The 16,193-nt window shown below is 54.8% G+C and overlaps 1 protein-coding gene across 1 annotated transcript in view; it reads right to left on the reverse strand.

The window, feature by feature from the left end:
* Positions 1–16,193, reverse strand: part of Znf469 (zinc finger protein 469) — a 38,849-nt gene that overhangs the window by 13,091 nt on the left and 9,565 nt on the right. Inside the window, exon 2 of the mRNA XM_060391846.1 lies at positions 735–797. The gene's annotated coding sequence lies outside the window, so the exon portion shown is untranslated. The remainder of the gene's footprint in view (positions 1–734; positions 798–16,193) is intronic.

A 16,193-nucleotide genomic window follows, 5' to 3' on the forward strand; every position in this document is an offset into this window, starting at 1 on the left:
CTCTCCAGCCTACCCACCTGGAGGAGGGTCTCCTCCCTTTTCTGGTCCTCAGTGCCATGGGCAACTGGGTCCTTGGGAAGGGCTTGTTTGTTGACTGGTTACGAGATACCAGCACTGTACTGCTGAACGCCCTGACAGTGGCTCAGTCAGAACAACTTCTGTCACGTCTGGTGATGGGTGAGGAACCCAGGCAACTTTCCCAAGGCCTCACTGCTCAGAGCGAAGGGAGCAGGTCCTCCACATGGGCACCTCCTAGTCTTTTGCAGAACTTAGCCATATCGCACTGGGTCCAGAAACTCCCAGGGGCTGGCTGGCCTAGGTGGCTAGGCCAGGGTCCTGAGAGCAGGAGGCCTTATGGAGGGTTGGGGGGGGGGACTCCTGGTGAACCTCTTGGCTTCAGAAAGGGCAGAACTGAGCTCCGCTGGTGGGTGGGAGGTTGTGCAGGCCAGTCTACACAGCTGTGCTCTAAACACTACATGCCCCAGGAGCTGTCAGAGCTGAAGGTCTGCTCGGTCTCAGTGGCCCGAGATGATGCCACTATCTACCCTGCTCAGAGCTCCAGACTGCCCGTTAGCTCCAGGACAGAGCTCTCAAGGAGCCAGCAGGCACCCCAAATTATTGTCTAGGCAGGAGATAGGAACAGGTGTTCTGGAGTGGAGGGAGCCTCGGGGACAAGCACCTCCGCCAGTCGGTGGTGGCTCTCCATACACACTTTTGCTGTATTCATCACACACCTGGGGATCTGGCGCCCTTCACTGGGTGTCTGGACAATTCCCTGGGGAACAGGATCTTCTTGGCTGCAAAGAGAGAGAGGACAGTGTGTTAGAATTTGGGGTGCCCTGTCTCCTCCAGAAAGCCCTTGCTTTGCCTGCACGAGCTGGGAGCCCCAAGGGAACTTTGTCCCTTACTTGCTGTCACTGTGCGTGAGCCTTAGTGCCCACCTACTCCACAGCACTCAAGATCCCATTAGCTTCCTCCTCTGTACCCCCCCATGGCTGCCTCCAGGTCCAGAGCCTCCAGGGATGCTGGGCAGGCTCTTACCTTGGCCTCTGCACATGGTGAAGGTGACCTGAATGGCGGTGGCCCGTGGGATTCCTAATTTGGAGAGATATATGGTTTCAAATACAGAAAGGAGCTGCCAAGGGGCTGCAAGCAAGGGTACTTGCCACCACACCCGATAACCAAAGTGTGTCTCCTGGAACCCACATGGTGGAAGGAGAGGACTAACGTCTACAAAAGTCATCTTCTGACCCTGTGCAGGCCATACCCCAGCTCTCTGATTGCACACTTGAGGAATGACATAGAGTGAGCATCTGGAGTAAGTACCACCTAGGTGGTGGACTGGGGCCCAGCTGAGCCTCTGATGGACTGGGACCGAGAACACTGGGCTGTAGCCTTGTGAGACACCAGCTACACCTTCACTCCTGGCTCCAGAGGTGACCAGACCCTGAGGACCTTTCTCATATTGCTGTTGCTGAATGGATGGGTGCTCAGTGGTACATGCCCAGGAGGGACACATGCTTCCTCACAGCTTTAGGTTCTAGGCAGCTTGGCCTTTTTCTGAGATGGCAGCAGAGGCTGGAAGAGGTGGAAGCTGGCAGGGGCCACAGAGGGCTCTATTCACCCACCCAACATCCACCCATGCACCTACCATCCTTCCATCCACCCACCCATCTGTCCATCTACCACCCATCTGTCAACCCACTCATGCATCCATCCATGCATCCATCCATGCATCCATCCATCCATGCATCCATCCATCCTCCATCCATCCTCCATCCACTAGTCTACATCCACACCAGATGCTGTACCAGGCAGGCATGAGGTATTGTTCATTCGTGGCTTCCAGGTTTACTGGAAAGATGGGCAACAAAACAGCTATAGATGATGGAAATAAAGGCTAAGAGAGGCCCGTGACTTGCCCAAGATGACATGGTGGGAACATTGTCGAGCAGTGACATAAATGCAGGCAGCATGTGCCATTGTGTCTCTGGCACCCAACAATGCCAGGGTCCCTGGTCTCGGCACCTGCATCCTCACGCTTTCTACCCCAGCTGGTCCCAGTTCTTGAGCTCTGTTTTCACTTGGTCAGCCTGTGGTAAAACTCAGGCTACCCTGTCCTTGGTCTCTGTACCCACATTCTGCTACCAGCACCCTAGGCCTAGAGCACCAGTCCTTGGCTCCCTGTCCAGGTACAAAGACTACAGGCAGCATGAACAGGGCTCTCTCCCTGCCTGGGCTCTTGGCAAAGCCTCTCAGTGCTGTTGCATTGGTATGGGTTTCAGCAGGCCAGGACCTCTTTGAACTGGAGGAAAGATCCAAACCCAAGATCCCCAGCTGGCCCCAGCATCCCTGGAGGGGTGGGGCATTCCTTTTCTCTCCAAGCTGGGCAGCAGCCCCCTCAGCTGCCCGAGCTGCCCAGCGTCCCAGGGAGGGGCTGCAGTTGCCATGCCTTGATGTTTCTTTCAGTGATTCCTCTTTCCTGTTTCTTCAAAAGCTGCCGCTTTCCTTACAAACTGTTACCCGAGCGCTCAGATAAACCTCTGCAGGTAAAATTATATCTGAGATGTGGCCCAGAGGGTGCGCTTAAGAACACGGTGCACCTTATCAGCTGCATTTATCTTAATTACTCCGGGGAAAGTAGAGGCTGGCATTGGGAAGGGGCTGGGAAGCAGGGACTGTGCTGCCTTATCGGGGCGCATATTTGAGATCCTTTAGCAGGAGGGAGATAAGGGAGTGTGGGGGGGACAATAATGTTGTCCAAGATGACAAGGAGGTATAGCAGTGGGCAAGGCAAGCTTCCCGCTTGAAGGCAGTGCCACACCACTTCCCAGACAGCTGGGAGCTGGCATGGGGCAAGGCCAGGTACCGACCACCCGCTGCTCATCTCTTTGTGCTACAGAGGCATGATGCTGGTCCTGAGACGGGGTGCTCATTCAGACTCCGTATATCAGCAATGCACAAGACTGCCAGGACCTCACTCAGTGACTGCACCCAGGGTCCTCTGCTAACTACAGCGTCCCAGGACCAGCCTTCAGACCAGGAAGTCCTCCCTAACCAGAGTGTGTGCTGCAACAGCCCAAGCTCATGATATAGCTCTCCAAGGCCCATGCCAGTTGCTTATGCTTCTCAGGCACCAAGGAGCATAGGGTTAACTCTGTGTCTAGAGGTGCCCAATGGCAAGAGGGCACGTGCCCTGGCACATAGCTCACATCTCCCTGTCAATACAAAGCTTAGCCACTATGCCATTTCCCACTGCTGTCTTGAGCATCCTTGGGCTCAGTGGTCCTGGGAGCTCCAAGTGAGGCCATTGTGGGTCATGCTTTAGGACACGGACAGCCTGGGCTCTACCTGGACTGGACATCTGTTCACTGAGGGGGCTGCACCTGCCTTCCATAGCCCCAGCACCTGGGTTGATAGCCCAGAGTGCCTCCCATGATTATCCTGGCTGCACTGCCTGGCTCTCTCAGTGGTCTTAAGCCTAGGCTGGGCCAAGGCATGCAGTAGAAAGCACGCATGATGCCACACAGAGTCTCATGATCTAGTGTGTGATGTGGCAAGAGGGCGGACATGAGGTGGCCTGGATACCTTCCCACCTTCCTACAGGCTGGGGGTTGTATCCAAACCAGGTCACAGACGAGGGGGCTGAGGCTGCCTGGGGTAAGTGGCAGGAGACAGTATTTGCAGAGCTTAGGGGTCCCTCTTTTGGAACAAGGTGACCTGGTGATCATCTGTGCCTGTCTCCTTCCTGAGGCTCACAATGGCAGCATATGTGTCCCCAGGAATGAGGCTAACACACTCCACGAAGAATTGCCTGTGGTTCTCATTCCTGTGCCGCATCTCATTCCTGAACCTAGCTACCTTTTTTCAGGTGATTATAATTTTGTTTCCTGAGGATGTGAGGGTCATCAGAGGCTGGAGGAGGTTGAGTGGAGGCCAGGGCAGTAGGCTGGCACTGCTTGGAGCCACAAACTTGGCCTGGCTACAGGAAGAAGCCTCCGAGTGCTGGCCGACTGTGTGTGTGTGTGTGGACAAGCTCACGCGAGGCAATCGGGGTAGGGAGGTCCCTGTTGCAGCCACACTCCTGGAAGCGAGCACCCATTCCTCAAGTCCAGATAAGGAACGGAGGCTCAGAGAGCGGGTGTGGGCCCCAGGTCATACGCTGTCACCCAGGCTGTACTCTCTCCAGCTGTGGCCACTCTCAGGCTCCAGCCACCATTTCTGCCTCTTGCCAGCTCCTGGACAAGCTGGTCTCAGTGGCTGCCTGGACTGTGGTGGCAATCCCAGGGACTGTCTGTGGAGTGAGACTGAGGGGCCCCTGCTTCTGGGTTGGGGAACAAGAGGAAGGTCCCGATCTTCCGTGGGAGGCATGGCTGCACCCCTCCCATGGCAGCATCCCAACCAGCTCTGTGGTGCAGGCCCAGCTTAGGGGTCCTGGCCTCAATGTGCTCACTTCTAAAATGGGTGCCTCCCATGGCACATGGCTCCTGGATGGGATGCTCTGAGCCACACCCAGCTTTCCCTCTGTCCTCTGGGGCTGGCCCTTGTGGATCTGGCAGAGGTTTGAGAGGCCAAGGGAGGCAGTGGGTGAGCCTAGCCTTGTCCGCCAACAGGAATGGCCCCTCTTTGTCAACGCTCCAGCCCAGCTGTAACCAGCAATGGCTCAAGGCCTGGGCTGCCACATCCATCTTTTCTAACATTCTGCTGTTCCTTACTACCTAGGTGAGGAACAGAGAGGCAAGTGCCTCTTGCAAGGCCACAGAGCAGGATTTGAGGCTTCTGGGGACAGGAACTTCCTAGTGGCTCTGAGGAGGGGCCTTCTCAATGGCAGCCATCCTAGTCAGGGTGTACCAGCCAGTTAGCCCACTGTTACTGGTTGTTGTGGCCTCGCCCAATCACTGGGCAGCAGATTCTAGTGGCCTGGCTTCATGCTCTCGATTGGCCAAGCAATGATGTCTGGGAACAGTTAAGAGTGTCAATCTCTATGGGTGGGGAATGCCATCAGAGAGACCATTTGGGGAGATGGAGGATTGCCAGTGGATCACCCAGGCTTGGTCCTGCCCTTTGCCCAGGCTCCTGTGAAGCTGTAACCGGCCCTGGTCTCAAGGCCCAGGATGTCACATGTGACCCTCTGACTATACTAGCTTGGGGAGGGGTGGCCCAGTGCCGATTCTTTTCTTTCTTTCTTTCTTTCTTTCTTTCTTTCTTTCTTTCTTTCTTCCTTCCTTCCTTCCTTCCTTCCTTCCTTCCTTTCTTTCTTTCTTTTTCTTTTTCCGCATTAAACTAGTTTTAATGGGTCTCAAAATTCTTATCAGTGGTGGAAGAATGGCAGGGGAAGCCTTCTGGCCTCCCATACTGGCTTCCTACTGCAGAGCCTGCCCACTGTCCTCTCCTAGGAGCCTTCTTTGCTTCTGATCTTGCTGAGTCACATGGGCCTGTCCCTAATACCCCTACATGCTCCTGTTACTGGCTGTGAGACCCACCTCTTCGCTGTGTTCTTCCTGGAAGTCGCACCTCACCCATGGCTCCCCTGGCTTCTCTGCTCTCTCTGTCTGTCTCTCTGTCTCTCATGTTCAGGATTCCACTCCATGTGCACCTTCTGCCATTCCTCCCAGGGGTCCAAGGGCACAGGGGCTGATAGGACTCTGAGGTCCCAGAGACTCCTCCTCTCATAGCCAGGGCTTTCCTGACTGCACAGCAAAACCAGGCTACCCTCTGCTCCCAGATACACTCCTCAGCTGGGTCACTGACCCTGGACCCCTTTCTTTACCCCCAATTCTCTCCACATCAGATGATCATAGCCCCAAGACTGGCCTGCTCCCAACACACACAGCCAGGGCTTGCTAGACTGTCCAAACGCACAAATGCCACCACAGCAGGATACCCCAAGACCTTGCCCCTCCATGCATGATTTTGCAGAGGCCTGGGCCTACAGGTGGACAGGATGAGCTCTCACCATGTCCTTCCCCCCAGGCCTCAGCAGGCGTCACACAGCCCGGAGCTCCCTCTGCCAGCTCTTCCGGTCTACCACAGTCCTTCCCAGTGCCGCGGCCCCACGCAGCCCGTAATTTGCTGTCTGCGTGGCTCCTCTGCATCCTGGGGCTTGGAACCCTGGGCAGGCTGGATATCCCAGCCATCCAGGCTTGTAACGCCAAGGGCCGCTGAGGGGCTGCTGTTGGGGAGGGAAGGAGCAGTGACGCTGCGGGGCCATCTATGTGGCTGCAGGTGTGTCCTGCCTCTTGCTGTCCTTTGGGTCTCTACGTGAAAGGCACCTGCTGAGCCCACCCATGTCCAGGATCTCTCACCTCCCTGGTGCTGACCTTCTCTGGGTGACCACCCTTGGCCGTCCCTGGCTTTGCTCGGCTCCTGTTCTGCCACTGTACTCTGAGTAGGCACAGCTGTGTCTTCCAGTGCTGGGGACGCTGCCCGGGATAAAGGACATGGCCAGCGTGTGCTGGAGGAAAGGGCATGACGGATGCCTCACCTACCCCTGCAGCTGTGGAGATGCCCAGGTTCGCCTCTCTGTACTACTGGGCCTCCCCCTTCCCAGGCCCTCCTGGGTTGGTGGGTGCTGTGGTAGCCTGGCTGCTGGTGGCTGTCAGGAAGCTTAAGGACAGAGCAGGCATCCTGATTTTTTCAGGAAAAGTCTGAAATCCAAGTTTTAAAGTGAAACCTTCCCATTTTAAAAGCTGGCAATGAATTCACCTAAAACAAAATAACTACTGTGTGGGCTGAAGCCGACGGCTGGATTCAGCCTGTGGTTTGCCGTCTGTGAACTTCCTGCAGGCACACAGGTCCAGTTGTGCTTGCCCAAGCTGATTCACACACTCACACCCCCACTCGCTCATTCACACACTCACGCATCCATGCATTCACTCACTCATTTAGTCACACGCTCGTATCCTTGCTCTCTCATTCATATGCATTCATTCAGTGCTCACTTATCCACACACTCACCTGCTCACTCACTTGTTCGCGTACTCACTCTATGCACGAATTCACCCACTCATCCACATACCCGCTCACTCATTCATTCACATACATGCTCACTCGTTTATTAATTTGCTTTCTCACTTATTCACTCACTCACACACTCACTCATTGACCCACACAATACAATACACTCCGCCTCGGTAATGGAGTTGCTGTGACTGAGGCTGAGCGGTCCCACTGGCCCAGTTGGGATACCCTCAGAGGCCTCCCTGGAACGTTCTAGGGACTTGACAACTGCTGTTGGGGCAGGAAGTCCTTTACTGGAGGAGCACCTTGTAGGCTGTGTGTGCAGCGGAGCTCACGGGTGCCCGGCCATGTGCCAAAGGAGGCACAGAGGCTGTGGAAAGGGCCCTATAAGGGTGTGCTCTGGGGCTGTGGCAGGGACTGGGGGTTGACAGGCTCTGTGGACTTAGAAGCCTGGGTCTTGCCAAGCTGCCAGCAGCTCAGGCTATCCCTGCTGTCTGCTGCTTCAAGCCTTTCGCCCAGCCAGTGAGCAGTGAAGGCCCCTGACTGGAGCCACACGTCCTGTTCCAAACAGCTCTGTCTCCAGAGCTCCAGCTTTCTCCTCTACCCAGGAAACACATGCAAGACGTGGTACAAGGCACGAGTGCACACAGCACACACGAAGCCTTCAGCACATCATCAGCGCGTCATCAGCGCATCATCTCCTGAAGCCCACTACGGTCTTCTGCAGGCTAAGCAGGTCTGCTTATCCACACTGAGTCCCCTCCGCACCATGGGGTTCCTCATCCCTTCCTCAGGGTCCCCGTCTCCCCTCCCACCACGAGGTCTTCCTATTCCTATCACAAGGTCACTCCTCCCCACTGGGATCTCCCCCTGCCCCGGCGTGGATGGGTCTCCAGCCTGCATCCCCGCTGTGGGTCCTGCTGAAGTCACAGAATGTACGACTGAGCCCTGGCCCACACACCCACTCTGGCTCTGTGGGGCTCTTCAAGGCCCTGTCACCACCCCACTTTTGCAGGTGAGGAAACTGAGGCACAATGGGGCCAGGAATTTCCTTACCTGGCACACTGACCTGAATCTGGGTCCCAACAACTCCAGGTCACAACACTGTGGTCATGGGTCATGTGACCCACTCATGCAGAGGGGCCTTAGCAGGGATGCCCTTCACTGGGCTCAGCCCCAGCTCCCAGCAGCTGGCTACAGAGGGGCCGTTTGAGGGAAATGGGGTGCTGCTGAATAAGGCTAACATTCATCTCTCAGGCAGCTCCATGGCCTGCAGGGTTGTGTTGGCCGGAGCTCCCTTTTCCCTCTTTCCCCTCCTCCCCCCTGCTCTGCCTCCCTTTCTTCTCTGTGGTGTTTTCCTCTTCCAGTTGGAGGCTGTTTGCTGGGCTGGGGTGCACAGAGGCCTGGGAGTTAGGTGAAGAGGATGGGGCCCAGCTTGAGGCCCCACATGGAAGGACCCAGGCAAAGGACAGGGCAGTCTCAGAAGCCCATGAGAACAGGAGGCTGGAAAGAGGCAGAGGAAGGAGCTGGGAGTTTATAGTTTATTTCTGTGCATACACTGGTGCTTTATAAATGAGTGCAAGATGGATTTCTAGTCAGCTGGCCTTCTTGAGGCTTGTCCTCACAACGGCCCACGGTGGTAGCTTCCCCCTTTATTCCTTAGTCTTCCCATTCCAGCCATTTCTTCAAATCCCGCACTCCCTCTGCCCAAAAGCAAGCTTCGAGAGGGTGATCACAAAGTGCTTACAACCTGAAGAATGCCTTACGGGCGGAGCTTACTGGCAACCAGGGACAAAGGGAATGCGTCACAGTGAGCTTGTCTGCCACTCTCTGTCCAAAGGGACGTGAGTACAGGAGAGAGGCAGTGGTCTCTGAGAACTCTTCTAACGAATCTTGGCCTCACAGCATGTGGTGAAGAGGCGGAGTATCACACACACACACACACGCACACACACACTCGCCAACACTGATCAGTGTATTCCACATCACAGGTGCAGTAACACCTTTTCACCGTGCTGCCACATCTGAATAGATGCCATGAGCCCAGGTCATGACAAGTCCCCTGTCACTCAGCTCAGACCCTGCACAAACCGAATGGGGTAGCTACAGGGTAACCATGGGCGCGGGGTCCTAACATAGGTAGTGGAGTAGTCACCTCACGTAAGAGCGGCAGGAGGGGTGCCAGGATGGTCTGTGCACCTATAGCCTGCAGAGCTTGCTGCTCTGGGAGTCCAAAGCCATGCTGGAGGTGACGCTCCACCGCCAAGACGGAAGGCATGGCGGCACATGTTCACGAACCCGGTCTCCCGGAGGGCCTGGGATGTGACTTATCACACAGACAAGGGACCTAACTTCAGATGACAGTCCCTGATGCGTGGTCCTGATGTCTGGTCTTTATCAGCCAAAGTACAGAAAACCTGGAGAATAATAGGGCCCTGGCCCCACGCATCTGCCATTAATCCTTCTTGGTAGCTTTTAGTTCAAGAACTGGCTCTGCACTGTCTTGCTGAGCAACTACAGGTAACTGACCGGCTTCTCTGAGCCTCATGTGCCACCTGCAAACAGGTCTGAAAAGTGTTCTGCCTCTTAGACACATCGCTGAGCAGGTGACAGTTCTCAATGATGCTGGCTGTGGCTTCACCACGGTTTGTGTATTCGTCTGTCCCCATTGCACTAGGGTGGCAGAGATGGGCCTGAAAATGGAATGGATGTGGCCAGGCTGTAGGTAGGGGTAGGGTATAGTCAAAACCCATTTATCTCACATGAGTGAGGACCTGGGTTCCTCGCCCAGCACTGGAGGGAAGCAAAAGGGGGTAATTTAAGAACAGTGGAGGGCTGGGGCTGGGGCACAGCTGGGAGAGTGCCTGCCCCGAGTGCATGAAGTCCGGGGTTTGATTCTCAGAAACACAGTTTTAAAAACCCAGAAAATAAACCCCAATTGTGGTGGTGCACACCTGTAATCCCAGCACTCACAAGAAGCAGCTGGACTAGAAGTTCAAAGTCATTCTCAGCTACAGGAGATTGTGTGTCTCTCTCACACACGCTCATGCACACATATAAACACGCACACGCGGACACAGGAGCCAGAACCTCATTATGTTCTAGAGCGGACATGAAACTCCCTCTTTATGTATATAACTCAGCCTTTATAGGCATGTGCTACCTGTCTAGCTCAAATTAAAACAATGACAAAAACTTCCTTTCAAGAGTCCGTTTTTCCCACCAGAAAAACGGGTATGACAGATCTCGCTGGCCCTCGCTGTGAAGCCGAGGCCTGCTCAGCACTGGTTTTCTTCTACCTGGATTCTGGGGAGGCAGCCAGTCTCCTCTTGGCTCGTTGAGACACCCAACGCTGCACTAAGGAAAGGGAGACCCAGGTGGGTCTACACAGAGGAATGCTGCTGTGGCTTGGATCTGAAACTCCACCATAGACTCTTGCCTTGAGTCCAGCTATTTTGGGAGGCTCTAGGAACTCCAAGAGGTGGGGCCTGGCTAGCAGAAGTGGATCACCAAAGCAGGCCATGCAAGGCTGTATCGGCCACTGGTTCCTGCTGTGCTCTCTGCTTCCTGGTCCATGGTGATGTGAACGGCCTCTGCCCCACATTCCCACTGCCATGAACGGAGCCATCTGCCAGGCTCCCCACAAGGGTGGGAAGGAACCTTTTGCAAGTGTGAGTCAAAAGAAACCGGTCCTTTTTTCTTCTGTCAGATACGGTGGTCAAGTGAGATGGAAAACTAACATGGACATTAGTTCTGGCCCTAGCCACGGAAGCCGATCAGAGCTCTCTGCTGCCTGGGTGTGCACAGTCAGGGAGGGGAGAGTGCCCGTGGAGGTGGACACTGGGGGTCTTCTCACCACATCATCCCCTCTGGACAGCGGGCACACACAGGGGACGCTTTAACAATGTAAAGTCCAAGGGCCGATTGTTCCGAAGAGTCCTGTGAACACAGCGCTGGCTGACAAAGCTGAATGGCTCACCCTGACCCTGCACACAGGTCCTTCTGGGATGGAGGGCAGCACCCAGTTGAGCAAATGCAGCAGGGTACCCTTGGATGGAGGGTAAACTGAGGCACATACACACAGGACCACTCTGAAAGTCACACATCCCATGAGCACACTTACAAACACAGTCACGTGACACACATGCTCACATACATGCACAATGGCCCCCAAAACATACCGCACCGCTGCCCATTTCCTGTGGTCAGCCCCCTATCCCAGAGAAGGGCAATCCCTGCCAGTGCCTCCTCTAGCTGGGCTGAGGTGGACGAGGTGGGACAGGTGCCCAGCAAGGCTCCCTGGACACAGCACAGAGGCAGCGGGCCACTGTGAGGGCCTCTGTACCCCCCACATCCTGTGGAAAGCGCCCCTGGCTCCCCACCTCCCAGTTCTCACATCTCAGCTGGTTTTAATTAGTTTCCTTCAAAGTCCCCCAAAGCCATTCAGCCACGTTAGCGCTCTCCAGCTGCCAAAAGCTCTGGGGTGTGTCAGGGCGGGGGTCGGGGGAACACAGGGCCACATGGAGCTCCAGGGCTTTCTGCTTCTGGGCCAAGAGCAGAGGGCAGGTCTGGCCTGGGCAATGGCAGGGGTGGGGGAAGGTTTTAGAAGAAAGGGCTAGGGACAGGTCAGAGGAGGCAGCTCCCCACCATGGAGGTGCAGAAGGGTTGGCTTTGGGGTCTGGAGACCTCAAGATCTGTTGGCATTTCCTGGGGTCGGGGGCGGCTCTAAAATCCTTTGTCCTCTGCTAAACTCACTGCAGACCTGTGTCCATTCCCTGGATACTCCCTGTAGCAAGGTCCACTGGGCCGGGATGCCTACATGCTGGGTGAGGGGGAAACAGGCAGTGATGGAGATGCCGGACAGTGTGAGAACAGCCACTCCACAGGTATTGGTGCCATGTTTGGCACGTCTCTCCTGCTTCTACAGAAGCTTGGGCAGGCTTGTGGGCTTGCAGTATTTTTAAGAGAGCTTGTGGCTGGAGCAGTCACGCGGTGGGTGGGTGTGGCTCTGGCTGCCACTCTGCACTCAGGGGTCTTCCTATTCTCTCTGCCTTCTTTCCAACCTGGCATGTCCTTGTGGCTGTAAAAGGCCCTTCGTTGTGTGTATCTGTCCCTTGTCCCTCTCCCATCTCCCAGTTTCCTCTGAGGAGTTTCCCAATCTCTTCTCTCAGGCCATGTTTGAGCACCTGGATTTAGCTACACCCGAAGGACTCCCCCAAAGCCAGGCTGCATGCTTTCTTCTAAACCTTCTTTGAGGTGGGTTCTTCTTTCCTATGTCTCACAAACCTGAGCCTATGTGGGGACTCACTGCTGGGTGCTCACTGCTGTGTCCTGGCTCTGTTACACGGCCATGGGGATTAAGCCTCACAACCACACTAGACCTCATTCAACACCTGCTTGCCTCACCTTGGTGGTCCGTGGCTCCTTTCCATAGCATCCCTCTGGTTCACACCCCACATTCACAAACCCAGAAGGCACAAGCCACCTGGCGAACGTGTTCGGCTATGCTTTGGCCCATGTGTGAGTGCTCAGGAATTCTCTAGTCTCACGAGTTTCCAGGTGGCCCCAGAGCCTGCCTTGTGTCTGGGGTAGGGTCTCCTCATGGTCCTTCTTCTTTCCAAGAGGCAGGGGAAAGATTACCAGCACTGCTTTAGTTGAAATTGCACAGGTGACCAACTCATGCTGGTAGCTTGTCAGCACACATGCGGTGTCAGCCCCGTCTCTCAGGCCTGTCAGGTACATCTCAGGATGTACCACCTGTCTGTCTGGTGGCCGGGTGTGGGGCATGAGATACCCCTATGGCTGCTTTTTCAAAAGTTTAAAAATGACCTACAGTAAAAACACGAGGACAACCATCACTGGGGAAGCCCTGGCTGTTTTTGGAAGGATTCAGAGTTGCCACAATCAAGTCCCATTGGTGTGAGACTGTGGTGATGTGGATGGCAGCATCTCCCTGTCTGTCTCCCACTGCTCCTCAGACAGCAGCCGGCCTGCGGTGTGTGCGACAGTGGTCACCATGACCGTCCTGTCTGATTTCACCGCAGCTGAGACAGTCTTGTGTATCCCCAGGGACATGCACCAGTCTAGGGGGGTTCAGAGACCGTCAAACCATCAAACTGAGTTAACACAGGAAAGACTTGGTCAGCTAGGATGGAGCCTCAGGGAAGCCATGACATGTGGCCACCCTGATGGACACACAGAGGAAAACATTCGATTCATGTATAGGAGTGAGTCCTTGGCTCACCACAGGCCAGGGTGAATCTATACCAGGCAGGAAACTCCAGGGGTGAGGCAGGGGCAAAACCTCGTACATGGTCACCAGCTTGGCCCCCAATTCCTTTTTTGCCTCTCACACCCTTCTTGCTCCTCCTTGCCCCTCTTCTCTGTGTTTTCAGTTTTTGTCCCCTCTCTTGCATTCACAGCTTTGCTTTCTGATGTAAACGGCTGGTAGTTTCTGCTGCCATCTCCCTAGAGCGCAGGGCTTCCTGTTCTCAGCCACAGACAGCCATTGGTGAGCAGAGCCCTGGGCTAGCCTAAAAGAATCAGTGTCTCTGGGCGGGCTCTCTGGCCTCAGTTTCCCCTCTGGGAAAATGAAGTGGTTAGGGGAGCCAATTGAGAGATGAGCAAGCCCAGCTTCGTGCAGGCACAGACTCCACATACTGCAAAGGAGTCAAAGCTGGGGTAAATAAACACATACATATGGTAAACTGAGTCAGGGACACATCCATCTACATGGGGTTCTTCAGATGCAATATGGCCATGTAGCACCCTCTCCCCACAGGTACCCTAGGCCCCTCCTCTTGCTGCACATCTGTGAGTCTGCAGTCCTGTTGCAGTGTCTGCTCAGAATGCAAAGAACTTAGCATGGACAGGAGCAAGTCCCCAGTCCATCAGGGCTAGGGTGGGACTGCCCCCAAATAGCCCAATCTCAGACTCTAAGAGGGCCAACTGGCTGGAGGTTTCATGACCCACAGCAGTCCAGATGAAGCTCCTTCCTAGCCTGACTGACAGTCCAAAAGGTAATACTAGGAAAGCAGAGGCTGAGCCTGGGCCCTGGCCTGTCTGCCATTTGGGAGAGCAGCTGCTGTCCCAGCTGGCTAGGCCATCAGCCATTCTGTGAGCTGCAGTGTATGCAGCTTTTTTCTGGAGTCCTGGTGGCAGGGCTATAGGGAGACAAGGTCTTAAAGGTTGTGTTTTAGGGTCACGCACCCATCCATCCATCCATCCATCCATCCATCCATCCATCCCATCAAAGGATGGAAGCTCAGGATCTCTCCCTGCACTGAATCCAACTCAGGCTCTAAAGCCTAGAATCCAGGCTCTCTGCAGACTCCAGGCCTCAGCAATGGTCCTGGAACACAGTGACAGAAGTGCTTACCCCACAAAAAAGATGCCGCCCTAAATGCTACCCTGACCTCATGATCCTCTGCCACATCTGGGCTGACTCTTGCATTAATCCTTGCCAAGGCAGCAATGACATAATCCCTGGGTTCCTGGTTCCATAAAGAATCCAGGTCCAGACCTGTACAGCAGCAGGTACACAGTACACAGCATCCTGGGGCAGAGCCACCGAGCTTCTACCACCTGAGGCCAAAGCAGGGACTGGAAGGTGCTTTTCCCACCACTTTATTCTCTTGCTCCAGACTTCAGTCCATCTGCACATCTGCTAAGCCCAGCATGGCAGAGCCCTGGGGAAAGGCAATGAGGGAGGAGGCTGCTGCCCAGGGTCCTGGCTTCTACTTACCCAGCCTGAGACTTCAGTGAGGGGAAGGTGAGGGCATCTGCTGTAGCCACCCCCACCGAGGCACGGACTAGTAGATGTATAGATATGGAGCTGACATCACAGACAGTGCAGACATCAGGTTCCTGTGTCACGGAAGGGCATCTCTGCCATGCCACTGCCCCTCCATGTGCTCATGTCCCTCTATGCCCCAGGCCACTTTACACCACCCAAGCCTAGTACTGCCATCTTCAAACCTGGTGACTTCACAGGGAACATCATGTGTACCAAGGATGTGTAGCACCTCAAGTCAAGACAGAGACTGTGCCCTTCCCAGGATCCAGGCTGGCCCTGACCTGTTTTGACCAACATACATAGAAGGAAGTGACACACATTCCCATGGGTATTTGCACCAAATTCATGCCCATAGGATGGCTAATATTGCCATTTTGGCAGAGGCACACTCTTGCCCTCCGGACCTAGATTGATTTCACCAACCAGCCTCTCTTCCCCAACCCTGTATCTTCCCCGGCAGACATCTTGGTCAAAACAACAGCCTTAGAGATCTGGGGACAAAGAAGTGCAAGGTTGGGGGGGCACGCCCACCCTGGATCCCTGGGTGGGGCTGATCACACTACAGGTCTCAGAAATAGAAATGACAGGGAGCTGCAGACGCTCTCTAGCTGCAGAAGAGCTAGTCCACTGTGCATCAGGTGATTGGTTGAGGCGTGTAGCCTCTGACCCTCTCAAGGGGGTCTCTGGAGACTAGAGCAGAGGAAAGGGAATGCTGCCAGGGAACCTGGATATACCTCTGTCTGAAATCCCCTCAGTGCACGTATCTCAGGACCCTAAGACAGTATCTCCCCTTCTGTGGTGTCTGAATTGTATTTCTATTGTTCACAGTTGAGCCCCTGAGTACAAGGTCAGCCAACTAAAGGGCAGGGTCGCAGAGAGAAAGGAGACAGGGTCAAATGTACAGCAGGACCTAGAAATGACAGATGAGCTTGGCGCTTTCTGAGAACCTCTATGTGCTGAGTGTGGGAACCTGGGCGCAAGCAGCAGATGACCTCATCCTGTCCTGCCCTTTGGACACTGTCAGTGACTCACTCTGCCCTGCCAAGTCCACCTGCACAGCTAGGGCCATATCAGTCGGGCACAGTGCTGCAGACAAAGCACTACATCTCTCGATGTAGCACCCGCCTTTAACTGACCCAGGCCTAAGATGGAAGCTGACTGCTTGCAATCTGCCCCAGGCCCAGGCCCCCGTATCTTTGCTGGGTTGCAGATAACCCAGTGCAGAGTGCAGGAGACTCACTTTAGAATCTATGCATTAGTAGTCATCCTGTGTGCCTGCAGGTCATGCATCCCAGAGTGTCACACGGCATCCCCTGATCCCCAAGTGGGAATTGGCATGTTATTAATGTCACCTGCCACAGGGTGACTATGAAGGGACAGGCACCAAAAATCGGGGCAAAGTCCTGCACAATGTTTGATATAGACAAGAATGGCATAC

The sequence above is a fragment of the Meriones unguiculatus genome, chromosome 10 (assembly GCF_030254825.1).
Source record: "Meriones unguiculatus strain TT.TT164.6M chromosome 10, Bangor_MerUng_6.1, whole genome shotgun sequence".
Taxonomy (NCBI): domain Eukaryota; kingdom Metazoa; phylum Chordata; class Mammalia; order Rodentia; family Muridae; genus Meriones; species Meriones unguiculatus.